This window comes from Triturus cristatus, chromosome 5_1 (genome assembly GCF_964204655.1).
Source record: "Triturus cristatus chromosome 5_1, aTriCri1.1, whole genome shotgun sequence".
Classification (NCBI taxonomy): Eukaryota; Metazoa; Chordata; class Amphibia; order Caudata; family Salamandridae; genus Triturus; species Triturus cristatus.
The window spans coordinates 796790480-796815106 of record NC_140587.1 but is presented as its reverse complement, the minus strand read 5'-3'; positions in this window follow the sequence as shown (position 1 = coordinate 796815106).

The window sequence follows — 24627 nt, the reverse complement described above, 5'->3', positions numbered from 1 at the left end:
CCAAAATGCCACCAACACCTTGCACTACACAAGCTTGGTTCTCAATGGACCACACAGATGGTTATCGTAATGTGTAGATGAATTTGCACCAGTCTCTAACACCGACACACAGCAGCACAGGAAGTCAACATGGTTCACGGATAGACCACATCATTTGTGAGGCACATGCAGACACCGTTTGGGAAAGATGAATAACGGCGAGGCTAAGACACAGGAAATCCCCTTAAGAAGGATCCAAATGCAAGAACACCATATCAACAATCCACCCACACATCATATTTTTAAATGAGCAAGTGAATCCCCCAATCAATCCTCACTAACTCCAAAAATGCAAAGGTAAGAATCCACTTCATAAGTTACATTTGCTGAACTTGCATTGTGCATACTGACATCTCCCCCTCACAGGAACACTACAACAAGCTCTGCTCATACTTCCACAAGGATGTCATGTGCCTCCAGGATAATTATGAGACACAGGTCTATGAAACCACACAATCTTCAGGCAAACCCAGCTACCCCATCATCTCCTCTTGGACAACATTAAGCACCACAGACAACGCATCTACCATGAGAGGCATCCACTGATGATCACAAATGAACCCCTGTCACAAACCTCTCCTACCAATCTGCCACACACGTCACTCCAGCATTAAGCATTTACAATGAAGCCGGCTGTGTAATAGTGAGATTATGCACCTTAAGTGGAACTGCGTCTACTTACGACCCACATTCAATCAGCTGACAACAATCATCCTGCACAGACCACACCATGCACATCTCCTTTGGAACTGTATAGAACAGACTCTGCAACTGCACCTGGATTCCGACCCTCACATGTGAGTAGCCTACTAATGATTCTGATGCCTGGTTGATTCATCGATTGATGCCTCATGCTTACATACACAACCAGAGTCATGTATATCTTGAAATATACACAGGATATGGACTGAAATACAAGAGTGTGCAGCAATGATGCAACGCAAGACCTTTGTCTGCACCACACTGTTTAAATTCCCGAGCACTGGAATACAACATGGACATTTTCAAGATTCCTTGTGCCAACAGTACTTCACTATTTTCCACATACTGGTGGTGCTGGGTCGTGCTCAACTTGGACAATGACCTGCAAATCCAGCCAGCGTGTCTTACCATGCCCTTGTGATCATGCAACCTTTCCACTCAGTTGTTTGCAAGGAAGGTATGTTCCATGTTGGTTGCTGTGGATGTTCACACACACCACCCATAGCCACTGATGCATTGCCAGACTTACAATGGAGTGATAAACTGTAAAAGCATCAGGCTGGCACTCCACCCTAGGGCTGACATAATGTGTTAAAAAATAAGAATATTTATTAATTTCCTTTACCATCGCTCAATGCATGCTGCATTTGACTGCACACATTGGAGGAGTTAATCTGATCAATTGTAACTTTAGGGTGCAAGAAGGTGCCCCTTCCTGAACAAACACTATCGCCCCATTACGCAGGCAGCCATGTACCTGTGTGCAAGGTTGCCTGCACCTGCACATGGTGGCATGTTGTGTGCCAGCACAGGGGTTGGCACAGAGATTCTACATGATGTGTAAAAGATGTTTGATGCCTGCAACTTGGAGCTAAATCTGCTTTGCATAGTTAAATGACTTGCAGCACCGCGCAGCGTTTGTATCCTACTGATCCGCCCCATAGTTTTAAGCATCACAATAATATTTCCACTTTTGGCACTGGTGCCTGTGTGTGTGTGAATATATCCAATTTCTATGTCAACATCATATATATTGGTTACAACATATGTGTTTGTGACCACACAACAATCCATTTTTTGACTGAGGTCATATGTAGTTCCGCCCAGACCATTGCAACGCCAATTGATCTATCAAAAGATTTGGACAGAGGGAGATATAGCATAGCTTGGCACCTCTGAAGAAAACAATATGAGTACCAACAAACACTTACTTACCAACTGGACCACCAACCTCCAGGCCAAGATGGTCAAGCAGGTCAGCCTCCTGCTTGATGACGTCTTGCCAGCGGTGCTTGATCTGGTGGGGTGTGCGTTGGACATCAAAGATACGCCCCAGATGTTGCTGAACCTGGGTCCACTGCCGCTTGCGCTCCGCCGTGTCATACCACTGGCTAACTCGGCCCCCCATGCTGATCATCCTGGGCAGGTAGTGAAATATCAGCCATATGAGGCCGCCATATGGTCAGATTTCTTGACCTTCCCGACATATTCAGGTCTTATTTTTTTTTTAAAAGGAAACTTACAAAGAGTAATAAAGGAAACTTATACAAAAATTAACTTAGATAAATAAGAAATTACCCCACCCGTATATTATCACTAAAACTAACTACCCCTATAAACAAACACCCCAAAATACAAATATTACTGACACACACAAGACTGACAAATGACTCAAGACAGACCAACAAACTTCAAAAGACACAGAGGACTGACAAATGACACTTGAAAACACAACTAGCACACTCCACAGACTCAAACAACCTCCTCCACCAAGCACACACCTAGAGCTAATAAGTGGAATTCCTGGTTTGGGAGGTTCTGGAATCATTGCATCATTTCCTGCTTAGATGCGACACGTTTTGACGTTTTGTGTCACGCTTCCGACGATGCGTCGGTTTCCAGCTCTTGCTGTTCATCTCACGTATGCATGCGTGATGCTTCTCTGTTTTGCGTGTTGCATCATGCATTAACATGCATTAGTCATTACAAAGCGTAATGTTTTTCACAGTGCGTCGCGCTTTGTTGGGATGCTACCCGGTTTTGTGACTTTGCGAGACTTTACGGGTAGATGCGACACGTTTTGGGGGGCTGAGTGAGTAGAGTCAGATTAGTAGATGCTTTACGTGTGGGAAATTGCGACACTTTACACGGGATGCAACACATTTCATGGGGCTTATTGAGGCAGATTGTAAAATGATCAACGCTTGGCTAATTGCGACACTTTACATTGAGATGAAACACTCATCTGTGGTCTGAGTGACTCAATCCTGATTTGTCACTGTATAGATGTGTATGTGTGGGGGAAGAACTACCAGGAGGTGTTGCAGCGTTGCACCGGGCGCCTTTTGCCTGCGCAATGCTGCAGCACTCCTGAATGCACAGGTATGCCACGTATTCACTGGAATATGTTGCATCTCCATGCTTCACCCTGCGCTGTTGCACTAACTGCAGGCATGCGCTGGCCCTGGACCCTTGGACCCTGGTGCATGGATGCGTGCGTCATGGGATATTATCTGTGTGCATGAATGGGCACCTTCCTGCCCATGAACAATCAATACAGGCATTATCCACTTGAAATGAGTGCTATAGACTGCAGCACGGATAGAAAGCGGGAGAAGACAAGCCGAAAATACAAAGGGGCAAATTTACAAGCCCCTTACGCCAGATTTGTGCCGCTGTTGCGTCACTTTGTGACTCCAGTGCGTAAAGCCATAGAACAACAAATGTGAGCCCTCATAGACAGAGTAAATCAATTGGAGCATAGGGCTGAGGACACGGAGGGACGCACCGGCAGTGATAACATCCGTGTTGTGTGTCTTCCAGAAGGGTTGGAAGGAGATGGCATGGTGTCTTTCCTAGGAACTTGCTTTCGTAGTGTGGTGTCTCCTGAGGGCCTGTCGGAGTTCTACACTCTGGAGAGCACACAGCAGGTGCCAGCGAGGGCATAGGCTCTGGGGAGGACTCAGCGACCGGTGGTGGCTCCTGCAAAGGGTGTGATATGGGGCCCGTTCATTGTGGACAATATTAGGGTCACCCTTTTTCTGGCCTACACTTTTGCAGTACAAATGAGGCTGGCCTCCTATGTTTAGGTATACAAGAGCATTACAGGACAAAGTACTCCAGTACTCTCTGATGTTCCCGGCACGGGTGCATATCATCCTGGAGGGGAACACTCACTACTTTGACTCTCCTGGAGATTCCTGGAACTGTTTATAGGTGTGCAAGGGTGGAAAGCCGCATGAGTGTGCACTTGCTTGCCCCTGACCGGGTCCTCGCAGCCCCACACACAAATTGAATTGCCAATCCGGAGGTAGAACCCAGAGGAAGCCATCATCATCTAAAACTGAGAAGGAGCAAGTCGAGGCTCTACAAGCTGAGGCTCTGCAAGCAGTGGCATCATTGGCGCCACCCCAACAGTGGAAGAGGAATATTCTTGGTGATCTGACGGCAACAAAACAGACACGTCCCATAGCCATAGCGTGAAGATGCCAGTTGTACCGCATAATACAACAGGTGATATAATTCAAATGAGTATGGTAAGCTAGAATGCTTTGGGTCCCCGGAGGGGTGCTAGACTCAGAATGCCAGTCATTGTTTCTGGACTAATTATCTTGTTTACATGGCTGATGCACTTTGCTTGACGTACGTCTCTTAGGTTAGCCGTGCTCCTATGCCTCTGGGACTCACAGTGGATTTTGGGGATATAGATTTCGTTTGGATGGAAGCTGTTTTGATAGTAACTGTCCTGGGGATGGGCAGTTGGCGGGTTTTGTTAGTTAAGTGTATATTTCTGGCCTGATATGTCACTGGTGAATTTCGTAGTGAAGCGTTGTCTATCAATCAATCATTTGCAAAGCGCACTAATCAACCGTGAGGGTCTCAAGGTGCTGAGGGCTGGCGGGTGCAGCTCCTGCTCAAACATCCAGGTCTTGAGACTTCTCATGAAGGTCAGCAGGTCCTGGGTCTGTCATCGATGGGTGGGGAGGACGTACCATGTCTTGGCTGCGAGGTAGAAAAATGATCTGCGGCCGGTGGTTGTCCTGTGGATGTGTGGACCGGTGGCTAGTGCAAGCTCAGCGGAGCGTTGCTGGCGTTTTGGGGTGTAAAAGGTGAGTTGTTTGATGAGGTATGCTGGACTGGCGTTGTGGAGTGCTTTATGAGCGTGGGTGGTGAGCTTGTCGGTGATCCTCTTGTTGACTTGGAGCCAGTGCAGGTCTCTTAGCTGGCATGTGATGTGGGTGTGGTGGGGGATGTAGAGGATTCCGTTGGGGATCCATCTTTAAATCTTGCAAACCATGCAGAGGGTATTGAAGCAGGAAGAGGAGACAGCGTTGACTTGCTGGGTCATTGAAAGAGATGAGTCCTGCATTAACCCCCGGTTGTATGCATGATTGGTGGGTGTCGTTGCGGCTCCCAGAGCAGCCGGCCGCCAAGAGTCGTCCCAGGCAGAGGGGGTGGGGCCAAGGATGTGGACCTCCATCTTGTTGGAGATTAGCTTCAGTAAACTGTTCCTCATCCAGTCGGTGATGGCCTTCATTCCTTCATGTATGTTGTTTTTGGCAGTGGCGGGGTACTTGGTGAGTGAGATGATTAGCTGGGTGTTGTCAGCGTAGGCGACAATCTTGAGGTTGTGTGGTCAGACAATGTTGGCCAGCTGTGCCATGTAGACGTTGAAGATGGTTAGGCTGAGGGATGATCCTTGGGGTACGCCGCATGTGATCTTGGTGGATTCTGATCAGTACGGGGGAAGGCGTACCCTCTGGGTTCTATCAGTGAGGAAGGAGGAGGTCCAGTTTTGGGGTTTGTCGCGGATCTCTGCGTTGTGGAGGTGTGTACATAGGGTGTGGTGACAGACGGTGTTGAAGGTGGACAAGAGATCCAGGGTGATGAGGACCACGGTTTTTCCGTTGGCCAGCAGGGTCCTAATGTTGTTGGTGGCAGCGATGAGGGTGGTTTTGGTGCTGTGATTGCTGCGGGATCCGTTTTGGGATGGCTCCAGGATGTTGTTCTCCTCAAGGAAGTGGGTCCGTTGTTTGTAGACGGTCTTGAAGAATGACTTTTGCTGGGAGCGGGAGCAGGGAGATGGGCTTTAAAATCTTGAGGTCATTTGGGTCCGCTGTGTGTTTCTTGAGTAAGGCATTGATCTTGTTGTGCTTCCATCTTTCTGTGAAGGTAGCGGTTTTGAAGGAGCTGTTGATGATCTTCGGGAGATGGTGTGCGATGATGCGGTTTGCTTTGTTGAAGATGTGGTGAGGCAGGGTTTGAAGGCTGAGCCAGAGTGGATGGTGTTCATGGTTTAAATGTTGTCGTTGTTGGTGATGTGGGTCCAGGTCAGCAGGATGTTGGTGAGGCAGGGGGGTGAGTCTGCGGTGTTGGTGGCGGGGGTATTCTGGGAGTTAACGCTGTTGTGTATGTCGGCAATCTTGCGGTGAAGTTAGGTGGCTAGGGAGTTGCACATGTTTTGCGAGGGTTGGAATGTCATTGGAGTAGGAGTGTTCCTTCAAGGTGGCGATGAGCTCTTTGCTGTTGTGTGCGTTGTTGTCTTTGCGTTCCTTGATGGAGGTCCTTTAGGTGGATCACATAAGTTGGTGGTGCTTGCAGCTGGCATTCTTGAGTACTGCATGGTTTTTACGATGTCTGTTAGTGTCACCACTTTTTGTCAAGTCTACTGCAAGTCCGCTTGGATTCCTGGAGGTCAGTGGTGAACCAGCTTGCCTTTCTGTCGATGCGTCTGTTGGAGGGTTTTTTGATTGGGGTGAGGGTGTGGACGCAGACATAGAGCCACTGTCTGAGCTTGCGTGCGGCTGTGTTGGTGTAGGTGGTGTCAGTTGGTGGGTCTAGAGCGAAGGTGGTGGTGAGCTGATCTTTGGTGACCTAGTTTCAGCTGCGTTAGTGTATCCGTTGCGGGTGGTGGTGCGTGGTGGGTTTCTGGAAGGTGAAGTGGATGCAGTGGTGGTCGGTCCAGTGGAGTTTGGTGGTGTGGCTGAATGTGATGTGGTTGCTGGTGGAAAAGATGAGTTTGAGTGTGTGTCCGGCAGAGTGTGTGGGAGTCGTGACAAGCTGTTTGAGTATGAGGTTAGCGAGTTTTTTGTTGAGGGCGCTGGAGTTGCTGTCATTGGTGTTCTCGAGGTGGAAGTTGAGGTCTCCTATGAGGATGAAGTCAGTGGAAGCATGGGCGTGTGTGTTGGAGATGGAGTCTCTGTACTGTGGTGATGGTCCGGGGGTCTGTAAACGGAAGTTCCACTGAGGGTGGTGCTTGAGTCAAGCTAGATCGGAAAGTGCAGGTTTGTTTCAGCGCTGGGGGTGTGTTCGGTGCTGGCTGACAATCTGAGGGTATTCCTGTGTATGATGGCAATGCCTCCTCCTGTTCTGTTGGAGTGGTCCCTGCGGGTGATCTGTTAGCTGCCCGGGATCTCTATGGCAATGTTGTTGGCTGAGGAGGGATTCATCCAGGTTTCCATTAGGATTGCGACATCCACGGCGGTTGAGTCGGGTAGGTCCCAGAGTTCGATGGCGTGCTTGTGGACGGGGCCTGGCAGGAGGGTCAGTACGTGCAGGTTTTCAGTGGCTGGTGGAGCTGCAGCCATGGCAGGAGAAGGGTCCATGATTGAGCTTCGGTGTGGCCTGAAAGCAGTTGGTTGAACGCCTGGATTGAGTTCTTGGAGGAAGTTGGCATCATAGTGTCGTCAGGTGGCATGGCTCTTGCGTGGGCCACTGGTTCTGGCACTGTGCGTGGTCCAGGCGTGGACGTGCGTAGATAGGCTTACCTTAGGTGCACATGCTGTGCACATCCGTTGCCAGACCGCGCAGCGGCTGCAATTATGTAGGGGAGGGAGGGCGTGAACGTACATCTGGGACACGGGAGTGGAGGCGGTAACGGTGGGAAATCAGCATGTAAGAAGTGGGAGGACAGGGTGACTTGAGGATAATACACAGAATACAGGCAACAGATTACATGTACAGGCAAAATAACAATAACAATGACAAGGCCCAATGCACCAAAATTAGTAATTAGGCACAGGACACCAAGGACAAAACTGAGATGGCAAGCATCAGGGAAAGTCAGAGATGGCAAGAGTCAGAAGACAAAGACACTACTAGGTGTCACAGAGCGGGCTTGAACCCTGCCTGGGTTGGGCTGGTGGTATCTGTGTCAGAGCAGGACACCATGTAGCTGCTGGCGTGAGAGCGTACCTCAGACTGGGTCAGAGGTCTACTTGCCATGGGTACTGCTAAAGATTTATAACTGTCTTTCATGTGACGTGAGGGGAATGCAATGTATGTGGAGGCGTCATCATGTACATGCCTATTTACCCATTGAGGGGTCCAGCTTGCACTACTTCAGGAGACCCACTTACATGACCATGAGGGTAGGGCATTACAGCTGCGAGGGCGTGCCCAACTTTTTCATACTACTTATTTAGCATTTGCCCGGGGGGTACAGATTTGTGTGCGGGCGTGAGTGCCATTTAATTTCATAAACCAACTCATAGACACTGAAGGCAGATATGTTGTAGATATGGTGTAACTGGATGGGCGGAATGTAGTCCGTGTAAGCATTTATGCACCTAAGTGAGGGCTGCCTGCCTTCTTTTCACATCTGTTCAGGAGGTTGGCGCACTTTCTTACAGGATCAGTGTTGATCAGGGGTGATTTGAATTGTGTTCTAAATGTGGTTCCAGATCCTTCACATCCCCTGCTTCCTGAAGACACCCACTCCCCAAACAGCGAAATCAAAATGTAATAGGCATGTCAGATGGTGGGTGGTGGATACCCGGAGGGCCCAGCACCCTGAGGACTGGTATTATTCCTTTTTACTTGCTTAGCATGAACTCCACGTCCAGCTCGATGCATTTTTGTGCTCTCCTGATGTGCATGCCAGGGTAAAGAGTAGCAAACACCTCAGAAGGAAACTGTCCGATCATGACGACCCTCTTGATATATGTATAGTGGACTCGCGCACAAGCTGGGATACACACTTGGCGCATGCGCCCTGAACCCTTTGGGGATCCAGTGTATCGCAATATAGTGCATGCGGACATAAATCAAAACGTACTAGATGATGAGAGCACAGCGACATCTGCTTTAGTGGAGTGGGATGACTCCTCAAAACAGTTTGTAGAGGTTGCAGCATGTCGTGGAGGGTGGGACCCAAAGTGCTTTTGAAGGTAGTGCAAGAAGCTGATCAACAACTGCATAAATTTTAAGACACCGTCTGTAAGGACCAGATGGAAAGGGTGCGGTCATGGAGGGAAAGGAAGCGGTGGCAGCACAAGTAGAACGATTGCACAGCTTTGAAAATTAAACGTACATCACACACACCTATGCCAAAAGAGAGGAATCTGGTGAACCTTTGGCATGTTTGCCCAGCCCAAATAAGCAAGATTACATGGTTCTGGAGCCCAGGGATCAGCAAGGGGCAGCTTAAATTACTCAACAGGGTATGAATGAGTTTTTGTTATTCAGCCTTATACCAAACCCAAAATTGGCCCTGTCAGAGAACATATTGGCCGGGTGTATGGTAGCAGCTCTGATGTCACTTTTTGGCAGGTATCAGGCATACATACTGGGGTGATACATTGAGCTGCAAGGGGTGCGGGGGGGAATAAAGCATATGGCGAGGAATAAGAGGCCAGGAACCAACAGCCTCCCAATGCAGTTCAAACTCACCTACACTGACCAATTGTCACCTAATTTTCGAGCGATTTATAAGGACGCTAATCGACAGGGCCAGCTCCCGGTCCCAACACAAGACGCAGTAATCGTCACACTCCTTGAAGCTGGGAAACCACCTTGTGTTAAATCTGCATACCGCTCATTGTCCATGCAGAACACTGATTAACAGACCCTGAGCCATATTTGTCCACCCGCCTACTCCCCTATATGTCTACTTTAGTCAATGAGGGTCAGTCCGGGTTCATCCCGATCATGAATCCGGCTATGAATGTTCATCAGCTATTGCAGAGACTCTAAGCAGATTCTTACCGAGAGTCCGAGGCCGCTATTTTTTAATTGGACATTGAAGATGTATTTGGTAGCCTTAAATTGCCCTATTAGTACCATGTGGTCAGCCTGGGAGCAAACTCTGTGAAATGTACGTGCTTGTTATATATACACGCCACTGTACGTTTTCAAACTTGTGGCTTGATATCTGATACTTGTGATATCACCAGGGGCACAAGACAGGGATGCCCCTTTAGTTAGCCTTAGCGGTAGGACATATTGCCACAGGTCTGCATTACCAGTGCTTAAGCATGCAAGGGAAAATCATCGTATTGGCCTGTATGCAGATGATCACTGACGTTTTGGCTAATAAAGGGGAAGCGTTGCAAGGGGCGAAAGAACTGCTCCATGACCTTGGCATGGTGGGTGCCTTTGTGTCGATATTTTGGAATCCTGCTCATTTCCAACAGTAGAGGCGTGGGTGGGTCCGCAGACCACAGCTGGGGTGCCAGTGTAATATGTATACCTGATGTATTTATGAACACAGATTTCTCACGCACAGAGTGAGTTGCTGGGGGAAACATTTGCATTGCAATTACAGGACTGAAGTGTAATTTAGATTTTGTGGGGACGCTTCCATTGTCATTTGCTGGGCGAGTGGCCTTACTTTGAATGTTGGCCCAGCCAGGAATTTGGATTTATTTCGTGACCCTCCCACTATGGCTACCTGCGCAATGTTTGAAACAACTCAAGTCCATGTTTATAGGATTCCTGTGCGGGGTGGGTAGACAGTGTGTGGCCTTGACTGCTCTGATGTATGCACGCTCAGCGGGGGGATGGGCCGTTGCTTTTTTCAACACATATCATCTAGGTTTTAAATGGTTCACGCAGAACATTGGTGATTCTTTGCCGGGCACTGTGGAACAGGGGAAGAGGGTCCTGGCCTTCAAATACTCTCTCAAATTGTACTGTACCTCCATATTTCAACAGGCAGCCTCCCAGGGGAACTCAAGACAGCATTGGCGGGGTTGGATGAGGAGCTTGACAGGGACAAAGATTGATGTCCCATATGCACGTGACATCCCATTATCCATGTGTGAGGTATCAGTTCGCTGTGGGACCAGGGGCGACTGTCTGTTTGGCAGGCAAAGGGTCTGACTGATATCGTGGATCGGTATGAGGATGGCATGCTCCTTCCCTTTGCTGACCTACATGAGCGATCTGGGCTATCAGGGGGCAACTTTTAGTTGCACACAACACTTGCTATGGCTCTTTGTCGACACTGGAAGGAGGGCCTCATGGCAAACAAAACAGGCCTGGGTTGTCAATACATAGTAACAGTGGTGGGAACCTTCAATGCGGTTACATGCCTATACAGCCGCATGGCGCAAGAGATGCTGTCGCCCCTGACAGAACTGAGGCTTGAATGGGAACTAGCCAGGGGTGAGGAGATAATGGATGTGACATGTGACAATATTGTAGGGTGGGCATGGAAGGGCACTAGGGACACACACTTTCAGTTGGTGCACTTTGACATCTTGCATTGAGCTTACCTCACACCGGCAAGACGTCATAAATAATATTTTTCATGCAGGCTCAGTGTCCACGTTGCTGGGGGGAGGGAGCGGAATTCCCCCTCATGTTCTGGGGCTTGCCTACAATTGACTGCATATTGGATTGCAGTATTGACCTTATTTGACATACTTAATGACAGAGACTTGGCGTCGGATATGGGACCTTGCATACTACATTGGTTCCCCAAACACAGCTCAGAATGAGATCACTAGTACATTTATTGATATGGGACTCCTGTTGGCTGAGCACTAAGTCACTTTACATTGAAAATCACAAAGGTGTCCCACCACAAGTATATGTAAGCCAGAATTCATCAAATGTGCTGAATGTGAGTTGGTGGTTTCTTTGCAATAGGCGAGGAGAGTGGGAACTGAGAAGGCGCTAGATGTGTCTAAAGCATGGGACACATTAGTGTTGCTCTTGAAGATTCTGGACAGTGATAGCGATGAGTATCCCGTAGGTAATGCTCCAAGTGGGGAGGACTAGGCACACTCTCCCGGGAACTGCACCAGTGCAAAGTGAACATGGCCTATGAGCAGCGTAACCTCCCAGCCATGGTGAAGTTCCCATTGCATTTTTCTCAATACCCTACTAGCAAGGCTTCAGCACTACAAACTCATACTGTGAAACTTCATAAGAGCTGAGAGTGACATGTCTGAGTGGAGGGATGGGAGGGGAGTAGTTGTGGGGGATTAGATTAGAATTGATCGCAGAGTATATTTGGAACAGATGCTTGTGTATTGCAACACACTATCGGACTTTCCTTTATCTGTGCTACTCATTTTGGATTTCGGGAGGAATGAATTTTGAAAGAGCAGGAAGCTTATCACCCAATGGTTTTAATGTGTTTCCACTGTTCCTTCAGTACTATGTTGGTATGCAGGCAATATTACACGGATGTATGTATTTGGAATTGTTCAATTCAATCGATTTTGTCTTAAAATAATAATGAGTAAAATGATGGATGTTGCTGTGGGTGTTCTCACACGACACGAATGGCACAAGACACAATTTCAAATTTGGTGTGATTCGTAAATATGGAGATGCGTCTGAATGCTACACCACCATAGGGCTGGTGTAGCGTGGCGCAACAAGGGGAAATCTTTCTGTTCTCCTTGTAATTTATCTTTCAATGCATGCTGCATTCTACAGTACACATTTGAAGATGCTAATGCCTGTGATGATCAATTTGGGGCAACATTGTGCCACTTTGCACACATTGACAATCTCACCATGACACAGGCATCTGTTTTTGCACGTGCACAGGGGAGAGCACAGGCATGCTACATGTCATTGTAAATATGTGGCATTCCTGCGCTTTGGTAGTGCGACAGCATGCCACTGCCTAAGGGCTTGCATTGCTGCACTGCAGCACTTCCTTGTGACTCTTACCCATAACGTTTTGCTTTATTGCACACTTTCAAACATTGTGCATTGCACATCTGGGCAAATTACAATGTGTGGGTACAGATGACGTTTAGTCTGTGCAAAGGAGAGTCAGTAGCCTGGCATTGTGGTCCAACACATTTTTTTTGATACACAGTTTTGATGTTGTTGGGCCTGCATTGTCACTCATTATGCTTGACATGCCCCTGAACAGGTACGTTTGTCAAATGGTGCACCAATACATGCTTACGGTGTGCAATTGATATGTGCACTTGTATACACATGGTTGCCCATTGTAATAGGATTATTTTGCTATTTACATGCATTTCTTACTGCACCTTTCAATAGTTAATTTGAGTTAGATGCCATGTGTGCATATGTCGTCAGTGTGACTTGGTGATCAACAAAGTTTTATGTGTGATATTTCCATGCATTCCTAGCTGGTGTCCCTTGGGATTTTAAGTTATGCTGCTATTTGTGTATGCAGCTTTGTACTGTATGTTATATGGTTATGGTGTATATGTTGCAATGCATTTTCACATTGATGTATTGCATCATTTGGACCTAAGGGCATGTAATGTGGCTGTAATGTGGCATAGTGGAAGCTATTGTTGCTGAGTATACTTGTATATACATTAATTTGTGCTTACCTACAAGGAGCCCATTGCCATATTGTCCATTTTCGAAACGTTCATTGATGATGCTGTTTCAGAATATATATGAGTCATGCACACTCCCATGGTATTTGGCAAGTACATTGACAAATTGTCCCCGATGGTCCACAATGGCCTGGACATTGATAGAGTGTGTGTGCTTTCGGCTGCGGTATAAGTGTAACGTAGCTGCAGGTGGTACAAGCTGAACATGCGTGCAGTCCATTGCTCCAAGCACATGGGGGAATCCAGCAATGGCATAGAAGCCTTGCTTAATGTCCATCTTCTGCTGGTGTGTGTTTGGGAAATGGATGTGCTGTGGTGTGAGCCGAATGATGACATCCAAGACCGAAGGGAGGAAGGCGGAGAAAGATGCCTGTGAGACCCCTGCCACTTGTGCAGCTGTTAGTTGGAAGGATCCAGAGGCCAACATGTGTAATACCGCCAGTAGCTTTGTCAGTGGTGGGATGTTGGTGTACCTTTCAGTTGGTGTCTGTATCTGTGGTGTGATCTGCCGCAGCAGGTTCACAATGGACGCTTTCCTGAGGCGATACATTTTGATAACTTGTTCGTCTTAGAGTCCAATGAGGGTGGTCCTTGGACGGAAAATGCGCTCCTTTCTCCTGTGCTGCCTTTGTGGTAATGGTGGAGGGTGAGGTTGTGGGATTTGTTTTGGGGGTGGTTGTCGTCTTCTTTGTACAACTCCCAGCTGCAGGATTAGTAGGTCCATGTTGCTTGCTCTGCTTCAAAACTGCTCTGCTGCACTTTATTTCAAGTTCTGGTGTACTTGCGTCATATCCTGCGCGTGGGTTTATGAGGCGCAGGCTTGCTGGCGTATTTTCCTATTTGCGTGACGCATTACGTAGATGCGTCGATGCGGGGAAATGACATAAATATGCCTGCGTTGTAAATGCGTTGCTTTTTGGTTGGGAACGCCTACCTTGCATATCCTAATACTTACGCGACGCAGCTGATTCTCACGCAGCTCCATTTTGTCGCATCTCCGATTACATGACGTATCTCCATGGATGCGTCACCTTGCAAATTTTGCGTAAAAAAACCCCCACAGATGCGTCACGTAAAGTGACGCATCGGTGGCGCAATGGGCTTGTAAATCTGGCCTTCAATTTTTAAATTGAGAAAACCCTTGGTATATGAAGATGGGTCATATTATACAATGCAGGCACTGAATAATAGTTTTGTCCTGAGAAAGCTAGGCCTTGGAGACCATGGGAAAAGTTGTGTAGTGCGTTAAGAAAGGTAAGCTGGACCTTGCAAGGCTATCAGTTAAATCATTTTGTATCAAAGAGCTTTAGTGTTCATTGATGTTGTCATTGGGGCAATTAACTGGCAGAAAGAGATGATTTGCCTTATTGAAGATAACGGCATGTTTGTAGATTTTTAGCTCCTTGGTGCTTTAAAAAGTAAGCTGTTATGATAGGACACCCAAGGCTGTGGTGCAATGTTATAAAGTAGCTCAGTGTTAGAAATGGGGGTCTCTAGTTGGCAAAGGTAGGTACCTTTGATCAAGTAGGGGGCCTTGCTTCTATTCAGGGTAAGTGGGATACACTTCTGAATATCCCCTGCTCACCCCCTTGGTAGCTTGGCACGAGCAGGCAGGCTTATCCCAGAGGCAGTGTGTAAAGCATTTGTGAACACATACAGTAATACAGTGAAAACACTGCAAATGGACACCACACCAGTTTAGAAAAATAAGTAATCTTTACTAGACTTAGCACAAGACCAAATGACAAAAATCCACAATACTGTAATAAAAATATGACTTACAAATGGCAGAAATAGCTTAGTTCAATGTAGATGGTAAATGCGATACTTTACTCTCAAAGTACCTTGGATGCGTCAGGCAATACAAACAAAAGGTTTGCAGGGAAGGTGATGCATCGCTTCCTTGCTTCGGGGGAGGTGATGCATCGGTTCCTTGCTTCTTTGCAGGGGAAGTGATGTGTCATTTCATTACCGGAGAGGAGGTGATGCGTCGGTTTCTTACTGCGTTCCGGTTACGATGCAACAAGATGGCACCGCGATGCGACGATCCAGTGTGATCGACAAAATGGTGTCTTTGATGCGATGCAACAACGTGGATGCGATGTGTGCATACCCGACGGCCGTGCGGCAAAATTGATGACCTTTGGAGCCGCGACAGGCCCTGTGACAAGCTTCTCCGGTGATGCAACGGCAACCTCTGCGGCGGCAGCACGCTTCTCCGGTGATGTGACACGCTGCCTCTGCAATGCGACAGCGAACAGCTGCGACGGCGACACGCTTCTTCAGCGATGCAATGGCAACTGCTGTGGCTTCGACGCACTTCTTCCTCGTTGCGTCACGCTTCCAACTCCCAGTGACACGCAGTCTTCAGAGGGCCCAAAACAACAGCAGGCACCTCATAGCAGGTAGAATTCCCAGCAAGGAAATTCAGGAGGAGCTGGTGGTGAAGTCTTTGTGTCCCTGAGACTTTAGAGCAGGAGGCAAGCTCAGCTTCAAGCCCTTGGAGATCTTCCTCAAGATAGTAAAAGCTCACACAAAGTTCCTTTTCTCCTTTCCTTAGCAATAAAGTAACCACTGCAGGCCAACCCTAGACAGCAACAGCACTGGGGCAGTAATCTTCCTTCAGCTTCTCTGGTTCTTCTCCTTGGCAAAGGGTTCATCTTTATTCCCAGAAGTGATCTAAAGTTCTGGGGCCTGGGCCCCAATATTTATACTGCAAACTTCTTTGTCCTCTGAAGGCAGAGGGGGCCCGATTCACAGAACTAACTTAAGACAAAATCCTAAACTTACTACCATTTTGGTATTCACAGAAGGCACTTACTCATTTTGGTATTCACAGAAGGCACTTACTCATTTCGGTATTCACAGAAGTTAGGAGTCCTAACTTTAGGACTCCTAAATGCCTTCTGTGAATACCGAAAGTATTAAAATTAGGATTTTTCTCAGGTTAGTAGTAGTATAGTTAGGACTCCTAACTTTAGGACTCCTAAATGCCTTCTGTGAATACGTAAAGTCTTAAAATTTGTATTTTTCTCAGTTTAGTACTAGTAAAGTTAGGAGCCCCAACTTTAGGACTCCTAAACTGAGAAAAATCCTAACTTTAAGACTTTCGGTATTCACAGAAGGCATTTAGGATTCCTAAAGTTAGGACTCCTAACTTCTGTGAATACTGAAGTGAGTAAGTGTCTTCTGTGAATACCAAAATGAGTAAGTGCCTTCTGTGAATACGAAAATGGTAGTAAGTTTAGGATTTTCTCTTAAGTTAGTTCTGTGAATCGGGCCCAGGGTGTCTGTGCCCAGCCAAAACCAGTTCTGTCCTCCCCAGCTTCCGGGCAGGAGGTGGAGACAGCATTGTTTTAAGCCGACCTGGTCCAGGTAGCTGAAAGGAAAATTCCTCCCCCTACTCTCTATTCTATGAGGGCTCAGGTCAGTGAAAGGAAATCTCCTCCCCCTACTCTCTTTTTAATGCAGGTCCTATTCAGCCCAGCCCTGACCCATCAGAATGCTGGGGCCAAGGCCCTCTCCAGCCCCCTGTCACTCACAAACCAGACATGGAATACACAACCCTAGCAGAGGCATGCTGGTTGGTTAACACTCAGCATTCCACATTATGGTAAATTTCAGCCTGTCTGGAATTCTCCGGTTCTGCCTGGGTGCCTAGCTGATGCTCTCAGTAAGCCATTGGAAGATGTGGGTTTTGAGATGATGGGAGACTTAACAAAGACGTAGGTATGTTGTCCAAGGAAACCATGGACCATAAATCTGAGGAACATCTATCAAAATATAATTATCTCTATGTTTTGGCATGGGAGGCATTATTTCTTATCTGGAGAATGATGGGTTGCATTAGCCATACTTGAAGAAGCAATGGATTTTGGGATATTGAGCTGTGAAGAAAATACCTATAGGCCTGACAACAATCGGTGGCCACCAAGCACATGAGCAAGGTGACTCACCTCAGTTACAATATGCATACAGCTCTCGCTCTGGTCAAAAACAAGGAGGCCTGGGCCGGAATGCAGCAGAGGTAACAATAAAAAGAGGGAAAGAGAATACCATAATTAATAGAGTATGCTTTTTGGAAAAGAGAAAGTGGAATACAGTGCACACCCATAAATACCACAATAAAAGGATGCATTTCAAGATGAAGAATCTGAAAAACATTCAGCAGCAAATGATTTTCCAAAAAGATTACAAGCAATGTGATACTGAAACAAATAAATATGAAGCTGAGGTGGTGAAGTGATTTTACAGGTTTCCAAAGCTAGATTTTGTTTTTTAATAAAAAATAAAATTTAAATAATGACCTCCTTACCATAGGCATTTTCTCCCATGGTGTGAGGGTCATTTAAAAGCTTTTACTTTCACTTACTGACACATTCTTTATGATTATAGGTGAAAGTAAAAAGTAGAAATTCAACCATTCACTTTAAATTGGGTAGGCTGTCAAATGGCCGACCCTCTGACAGCCCTGACTCCATCGGGTGGTCCGAGGAGTATGTCAGATCTCAGATGGAGCAGTTTCCATCTATGGGTCCGATTACGATGCTGTAGGAAACGCCTCCGGCCCTCGGTCGGAGCCGTTTCCACAGCATCGTAATCGTCTGTTTAGATTCCTTTCCAACTGACCCATTTGGATGGAGTCGGTCATAGGGAATCCAGACAGGATTTTTGAATGACTTACAATGGGCTTGGAGAGTCCGTCTGCCAATTCGGAAAGCCTCCCGTAATCCCAAGGACTGCTCCTTCCAGGATTACAATGTTAGATTCCAACAGCCTTTCTGTGCCAACCTTTCTGACACAGAAAGGCTGTGGGAAGTCAACTTTGGGGGGCCCCAGCAGAGCCCCCATGAGTGCAAGGCCCCCTGTTGATCCCTGCACCCCATGGCAGGCACCTTGAGTAGTCTGTCACGGGGTGCTGGGATGAACTGCACCTCTTCACTTTACACTGAGAGCATGCATTCCGGTCTGAATGCATGCTCCCATTGTAAAGAATAGGAGTGCAACCGAACAGTGTTCAGTCACATCCTAATTGCTGGGTTGGAATCGCCGACAGGAGGTCGGTCGGTTCCAGTACCCAAACAATACGACATCGTAATCAGGCCCTAAGACGTACTGAAGATGTGCTACTGCCTAACTCTTAATGAGGCTGGCAGACCTTCAGTTTAGTAGAGAGAGTACTCCGTCACCTTTGCAACAGAGAACCCTCTCCACCAAGCTCTAAATCATCCCCAAAATGATTTTTGTCAATTGTGGTTGTATTTAATATTTGTACTATTTGTTACATTAGGTAAAGAATGATCTATTACACAATGTGCGGCCTCCTGTAATGAAATAAATTCCATGGGTTTCTAAAAGAGCCATATACTAACAGGTTTAATGAATTCGAGAATGTTCCCTGGCTTTAATGCAATAAGTATTGGGAGAGTAAAACATGCCTCCCATGACTTGCTGAAGCTTCCAACTATCGTTTCCCAGAGGCGAAATAGCGCTAGTTGCACAGCCTACAAAATATCTAGAAATTAAAGCTGCAATGGACTACATACTAATAAAGTGGGATTGAAATTCAATTATGAAGGTAAAATTAAACTTTGAGAGATCATTCATCTTAATCATTTCTGTCAGTAAAAGGTGGAGTGTAATAAGAAGAAATGTCTGTTGATTTTAGTCCATGTCCTCAGATCCATTTTAATTAGTGCCTTGTATAAATATTTGAACATGTACATTTACTTATAAGGGATATTGAAGCTGAAAGGGCAATGTCACTGCTTTGCAAAATACTATCTTAATTTTAAAGCTGAAGCTCATACAATTGTTGCACAACCACAACCGTGCCGTATCATGGTTCGTTACAGTTTGTTAAATTGCTTTATCAATAGTTCTTGCATGTACTGCTCAACCTAAATTCATCTAAGCATGCAGAAGGAAGCAGTATATCAGTTTTCAACGAGGGAAGTAGCTTCCATTGGTGCAGCGGGTGCAGTGGCACTGGGGCCCAGAAGCCTGGGGTCCACTGGACTCTGATTATTGCTGTCTTTAACAGTTCAAGCAGCAGTTAGGGGGTCAATGTCCTTCATTGCACTGGACCTCATGACACTGGCTATGCCACTGCTTTCAACACTGGCTCATCCCAGTACAACATCCTAAAACAAGTACCCCTGGAGTGCTCTCATGAACAGTATCATGGAATAGGAACTTTGAACATACAGCAGAAGATTATTTAACAAGCATTGTACAAAAAGAATCATTCATCTACCTGTTAATAAAATTAGATATCAACACATCTAACATGCATTCAGATGATTGCTTGGTTCTTGATGGACGATATCAAACATGCTATTATTCAAGCATGCCTAGTACTGTATTCGCCCATTGCAGGTGACTGCCTTATGGTGCATCCACAAATGGCCTTACAAAATGGAAAATGAGTGTCTGACAGGCAAAATGCCAGTTTGCCTGCAGCACCAAAGTTTCTTGCACTGGTCTTGATCTAAAGCAGTACTGGGACTGCAACTCTCCCACTCATTAGGACTACTGTCTCCAGTCCCCAAATTTCCACCTACAAATCACAGATTTTATTTGTTAGTCTAATCAGTTCAATGGAAATAGGATTACAAAACACAAAATGCATTTGGCTATGACTGAAAACAATATCCATAATGACGTGGAGGGAGGTCGTCATCCTATAAAACAGCATACATCTGAAGATGAGCTACAGAATGCGTAATGCTTTGTAAAGCATGGAAAAGGGAGTTTGCTCTTTATATCACATGATACCACAGAAAAAGTGATTGGTCGCTATACCGCCTGCCATGCTCCTCAGGCCCTAGCCGTTCCCACAAATGCCACCTCTATAGTTCCATGCACGTTTTGGATGAAATTCCATCTTCAGTCCATATAATGAGCTATTTAAAGATGCCATTATGGCCAGACTGCACCCTATCACAAAACATTTTGAGGAAACTCCACACTTACTCTCGACTATGTAATTATCAGTGGAGTCCACGCCATACCTTCCAACGTCCTCTCAAAGAATATTATGTGTGGTGAATGAGGCAACAGTGCTGTTTATTGTACTATATTGTCCTCAAGCAAACCTGTGACACCAGACGTCGATCTATATAAATGCATAGTCCAGGCGGCAGCACTGTATGGATCAGATCCCTGGGGCATTGACAACACTAAACAACTAACAATTGGGGAAAACAAGTTTGCTAGGAGACTACTGGGACTGCCCTCATCAACACCACTTATTACAATATTCCATGATTTAAACATGAGCCGTATAGGGCAAATTACAACTCCACGACCGCTGCTTTATTGGATACGTTTGTGGATAACACCAGAATTAGTGGCATATAGAGAAGGTGCATGAGAACTGTTGGCTATTGACACATGTCTCACCTTCCCTTGGTTAAGATTCATAAAGAAATGGCTCATAGAGTTAGGTCTCAGTTCATATTGGACAGAGCCGTATAGTTTAACATCTAGTTGCAAAGATATACTAAAGAGAACCTATGGGCATCACACACTGAATACACTCCACTGTGACCCAAGACTAGGAATGTTAACAACTGAATTCCTTATCATTAAACCAAATCCGAGTCACAAAGAATTTCTTGACAATGTACAACCGCACCTAGCAAGAACTCTGTATCTAAAGTTAAGATATACCATCTTACAGACTAAGAGCCATTCAGCAAATTGGGAGGTTAAGGGAGACCGTTCCTGCACTTTATGTACTACACGTACATTAGGGTCCACAGAAGATACAGCACATATCCTATTCTTCTGCCCGGCATTTGAAACGGCGAGGAGGAAATGGATTCGATCGTTGTGCAATTCATTGTGATTCAGGAAGCATCAAGAGGCACTGAGGGTATTGACAAATAGTACTGCACCACATGTTATATTTGCCCTATCCCGATATTTGTTTATAGTGGGACAAATAAGAAGCAAAGTGGGGCTAAAGCTGTGATGCTGCAAGGACCGATGCACCTATGACTGGGAAAGAATCCTGAACTGTATAAAATAACCAGTCATCTTTCTTCTTTTATTTTATTTTATTTTCAAATTAAACAATTTGAACCAATCACTAAACGTTCCATTATTACCACCCAATGGCTTCTTTTTTTTAAATCTGATAAAAGCTTCATATGGAACATATGAAGCTTTTATCTGATTTTAAAAGAGAAGCCATTGGGGTGGTAATAATGGAACGTTTAGTGATTGGTTTAAATAGTTTAATTTGAAAATTGATGATTGCATATACTGGTTGATGCATTTTAGATTGTATTGTGAATGATTGTATTATTATGAAACTTTAATGGCCTTTGGCCTAAATAAAGTATTTACTACTATTGTACTATATGTTAAACTTGACTGTCACATAGAATCAGTGAAGTTTCCACATTTGGATAGTGATGCTGGAGATCAGTTGCCCATTCCATTTGCCCAGGGTTGGCGGTAAAAAGAAGTTGTGTTGCTCTCCCACTTCCCCACCCTGCAGGAGTGTTGTGTGCAACAATCCAATATTTGACCTTGATATATTTAGAGGTTTGAGGAACATCCCTTAATCTAAAGCAGCGGCTGCTGGGGAAGAGCGTTCCCAGCAGCCCAAATCATTTTTTTGCTGTTGTGAAATAATGATCAGCACGCATGGGTGCTTCTCTCCAATCTGCCCTGGGAGTGGCAGAATGTTCTGCTTGCTTCGCTGAGGGCAGATTGGAGGTATTTACCTCAAATCCGTTCCCTGGGGCATGTGCCAGGTGTTCGTTTTTTACAGGGGAGCACACCCTCTGGCAATGGGATAGTGCTTCCCCCTACCCCAGCCCAAAAAAATCTTTATGCCCACGCAGGGGCACACAGGAGGTATTTACCTCCAGTCTGCCCCTGGGGGCACAAAGACCACTAGATGCCAGGGATTACTTTTTTGAGGAGAGAACAGCCCCACTGGTAAAAGGCTAGTGCCCCCCCACCTTCTGGCAGCAAAACCTTTTTGGCCCCACCCAGGGGCAGATAGGAGATATTTACTTCCAATCTGTTCCCCAGGGGGCAAACACCTAGTAGATGCCAGGGTTACTTTTTAAGGGGCAGAGCACCCCTTGGCAATGAGCGGAGGCAGATAGGAGGGGTTTAACTCCAATGTGCCCCTGGGGGCTTCACCCATTTTGTCCCATGGGGTTAGGAGGGGCAGAAAGCTAGCAGAATACCAGGAACATCTTTTAATAAATAACAAAGTGGGGTCTGGCTCATGCTGACATCAAGTCCTACCCTAATCCCCATGATACTTACGGCTTGATTCAAAAAGGTAAACTTACGCTTTTGTGTAAGTTTACATTTGTTTTGGAATTCATAAAACAGCATTTTAATAGAAAGTTTATGAGTGCAGAGACTTTGTAGTAGGAGCAGAGAACTACGGCAGAGAACTACTCACATAAAAAAGTACAACATGCCTATCTTTTTATGTGAAGAGTTCTCCGCAATTGCGAACTTACTACTACAATGTTGTTTTGTGAATTCTAAAACAAACATAAACTTACACAAAAGTGTAACTTTACCTTTGTGAATAAGGCATTGAGGGGCAGATTATGATATCGGGCGGAAAGCCTCCTCCTGACAGTCCGAATCTCCTCGACCACGTCAGAGCCCTTTAGACTGACTCAGTCGGTTTACATTCTGACCGCCCGATTACGATGTTCACAGTAGGAAGGTAAGCCCTGCAGTCATTCCAAATTAGTTCCGAGTGACTCACAGAGTATTTGTGTTGCTCAAACCTGCATCGTACACCCCTATTGACAGCGTTTCTGCAGTTGGGATTATGATGTCAATTTCAAACACCCTTTCTGTGTCGGCCTGTTGGCACAGAAAGGCTGTCAGAAAGTGAATTTGGGAGCCTCTACCAGGGCCCACTTGCTCCCATGGCCTACAGTTGATGGCCTAGGAGGTACTTAAGGGACCCCCCTGTAAACCTATGGTCCCTGTGACAAGGTGCAGGGTTTTCAGCACACACCCCATTTCCCCATAGGTGCCTGTGTAGTGGTCAGTTGTCGGGCATAACACGAGCTCCCATAGGAAACAATGGTAATCCGACCACGTAATCCTGCAGTCGGAACCACCGACTGCAAGTCGGTCAGTCCCGATTCCGAGTCGGTGTCGAGTGGAGGCTTTCTGCCCTACATTGTAATTGACCCCTTAGTCTTTCTGCTGCCCTGGGATCTAATGCATCATCCATCTGTATGGCAGGAGAGAGGACATTTCAATCGTTTTTGGCATTGTTTTTACATATGGCCAGTGGAGCAGGACTAAATTCCAATTTCATCCAACTTTCTACTTTGGATGGCTGCAGCTTTCGGGCTCGGGTCATCTGTCACCTTGGGAATCATACCAAATCCAGGAATTTCTCAAATCTAGACACTGAGGATGTCCAGGTCGTCCCGTGGATCTCTTGATGTTGTCTTATCCACAATGCCTTGCAAACCCTAAATGTTACCTACAATTGTGCATTTTCCTAGTATTTCTGTGACGTGAACTTTCCGAATGCACAGAGATCCACAAAATTCCTACCACTCAGCATTCCCTGACTTGTCCCAATAAAAACACAACCCCACTTCTTTGACTAGGCCTAGTGTCTAAGACAAGAGCAAATCAAACCAGGGTGAATGTGAGTTCTCACGAGGATGTCTATTTTTCATAAATGCCTGGGTTTGGTAGGTTTCCCTGTGTGCCTCTTAGATCCGCCCCAAATAGTATTGCTATCTTATAATGAAGTCAGGTCATTTTTTGACAGGACATTTTTATGTCTTTACATTATATTTTGGGCCTTCTCCTGTTGTAAACTCTAGGCTCACCCACACAAGTGAGGCACTATTTTTATCGATAGTCATGGGAGAATACTGGGTGGTAGTACATTTGTGGCTCCCCATAGATTTAGAAGTTTGCCTCCCAGAAATACGAGGGAAAATGTGTGTATTTAGCTAATGTTTGAGATTTGCAAGGGCTTTTGAATTAGAAGACCTGGTGAGAGTGACACAAGTCATGGTACCCTGGGCTTCCCTGGTGTCTAGTTTTAAAAAATCTGCAGATTTGGCATTTATTCCTGGGTTCTAGCTGAGCCTGGGTCCAAAATACACAGCTACCCTAATGGGAATAAAAGGGTCAGTTTTAGTGGAAAAAGTTGATATATTAATGATTTGGTTTGGGTCCTTTCCTGACATGGGCACTAAGCCCACCCACACAAGTGAGGTACAATTTCATTTGGAGACATAGGGGGAACACTGGGTGGTAAGAAGTTTGAGGCTTCCTGCAGATTCCAGATATTTAC